Source organism: Trachymyrmex septentrionalis, unplaced genomic scaffold, assembly GCF_001594115.1.
Source record: "Trachymyrmex septentrionalis isolate Tsep2-gDNA-1 unplaced genomic scaffold, Tsep1.0 scaffold345, whole genome shotgun sequence".
Classification (NCBI taxonomy): Eukaryota; Metazoa; Arthropoda; class Insecta; order Hymenoptera; family Formicidae; genus Trachymyrmex; species Trachymyrmex septentrionalis.
Window position 1 is genome coordinate 2,722 of NW_017305509.1, and position 2,632 is coordinate 5,353.

The 2,632-nt window shown below is 29.7% G+C and overlaps 1 pseudogene; it reads right to left on the bottom strand.

The window, feature by feature from the left end:
* The window catches only part of LOC108750257, a 14,924-nt pseudogene that overhangs the window by 632 nt on the left and 11,660 nt on the right, over positions 1 to 2,632 (bottom strand).

The following is a 2,632-nucleotide window of genomic DNA, read 5'->3' on the forward strand; positions in this document are numbered from 1 at the left end:
ACTTTAATTGTTAAAACGAAAAAACCTACCACGATAGAACCGTTCTCCATCACGATGATCCGATTGCTATCTATAATCGTATTCAAACGATATGCAATCGTGATAACGGTGCATTCTTTAAAACTGCTTCTTATTGTATTCTGAATTAAGGCATCCGTGCTAGAAATAGAATTTCAAATTTAGGGATGCAAATTTATAAACATGTTAAGTTTTGAAATATCTCTCTCTCTCTCTCTCTCCCTCTCTCTCTATCTATCTATCTATCTATCTCTCTCTTTCGTGCGTTGCAAATTACAGATACAAATTATATAATTTTGATAAAAATGTCTACCAATCCGATTTAATTTGAAAAAGTTTGCTTTCTATTAATCTCAAATTTAATATTAGACCTTCATTGAACAAGCGAAAGAGCGCTGAGATCAAAAAGGACTTGCCGGCGCCAGTTCGTCCAACCACCCCAACTTTCCAGCCAGGCTCGATGGATACGTTCAGATTCTGTAAAGCCCAATTACGTGTTAAAACACAAATAATGTTTGTAAGAATGAACAGACGGTTTATTTTATACCTTCAAAACTGGTGGATCATCCATATGATATTTCATGTTGACATCCTTCAAGATCAATTGTCCTTGGGATGGCCATGTAGGTGGCGGTGGATTGTCCGAAGTAATAGGTTCCTCCTTAGAAAGGTTCGTGTACTGAAGAATCCTTTCTACAGAGGTCGTCAGTGACACCGACTCGCTAAACTGTTTTATGGTGTATTGTAGACAAACGATTAGGATCAATGATATTGCTAGACCTGCTTTGCTGCCGGCTACATTGCCTGTAGTATAAAGAACAAAGAGAACATACAATTGTTTGAAGACTGAGAAAAAGAATCACACGCAAAAATAATATTATATTAATTTCAAAAATATGACAAATGAATATTTGGCCATTTTTCTCAATATACGCATGACCTTCAATGTTTCAAATAACCTGTTTGCTGGTACAATATTCATCACGGAATAACGTATCTTTTGAATGATCTTATCTCTTTTAAAACATGGCAGCCCGATAACAAAATTTTTATACATAATTATGCATAAACGGTGGTACACAATTCATAATCATTCTAAATAAATTACGTATAAGGTAGTCGTGTATAACCGTTTATGTATAATTATGTACAGAAATTTTTTTACCGAGCTGCTATATTTTAAAAGAGATAAGATAACTCGAAAGACACGTCATTCCGCGATGAATATTACCAGCCAACGTGTTATTGATAGTCGTTGATGATCATGAAGTAATAATATATACATTCGTCATTTTAAAATTAATATCGCAATTACAAACACTATTACATATTACAATATAAATATTGCAAAAACAAATGTCTGGAAATTATTATAGAAATTGCTACGTAAAAAGATTTAGATTAGAACAGTTGAAGTTTAAAGACGAGACATTACTTACGAATAATTGGTCACATTTTAACATAATTGGTCATGTGCAATTTACAAAACAAATAAAAAATCAGTTTGAATGTGTTAGATTCCACATTATTCTTGAAATTCTAGAATAATAACTATAATAAATATTTCGAAGATCTTTTGCGCTAAACATAATGATGTTGGCAGAATTTGCATAGTTTGTCAAGATTTTGTGTAAATGAGGATAAAATGAGAAAAAAGTAATTTTTTTGTCATTTTTAACATTTCTTATACAATAGTAAACAGTTTTAAGTGAAATGAACTGATAAATGTTCTTTTAGACTCGATAAACTTTATTTAGAAACAAAGTTTTGTTTTGCTATAAAAAATATTGAAAAATGCTATTTTTTACCCATTTTATCTCAATTTACTCAAAATCTTGATTACATAAATTTTTTAATGGCATTGTGTTCACCAAGAAAAAATTTTCGGAATATGTATTATACATTTAAAAAAAGGAAAAATGACTTTTTATCAAACAGTGTAATAAGCATATGCAAACAATTAACAATAAACATACAAGATAATATAACGAACTCAATACGACGCACTACTTCTTTAAGTACTAAATAAATTTTTTGCACTAAAGGGAACTTTTCAAATAATTTTTTAATTAATTAATTAAAATCGGTCGACATTAAAATTGATCTCTTTGCCATTTTAAAATTGAATTCTTAATTACACATCGATGTGAGTCCAATGTTATCCTAAATATTAAACATTGCATATTGATTCAACAATTCCATAAAAGAGTATACAATTATTACTTAATAAGTTAATGCAAAGTAAACTTTTTCCAACTAAAAAGAAACTGTTTTCTCTTTCTAGGAAGAATTTAATTAGACAAGTGCATGGATTCATAAACAGAGTTGGGAAGTAATGCATTACTTGTAACGTTGTTACTTTTTTGGTAACGATCGATACTTTTTTCTGTCTGTAACGCTAACGATAAGATTATATTTTTGCAGTAATGATAATGATTTAACCGTTACTTTTATCGTTACTTTAATTTTATTTGATAGGTTGGATTATATTTTGATTGCTGGCGTTGAAATATGTTTTTCTTTTGTATTTCCAGAAGAGTATTTCTAGTTATCCAAGTTATGTCGTTGTTATAACAAATAAGTGAGATACTTAAAAATTTTTTTAATGCTCGTA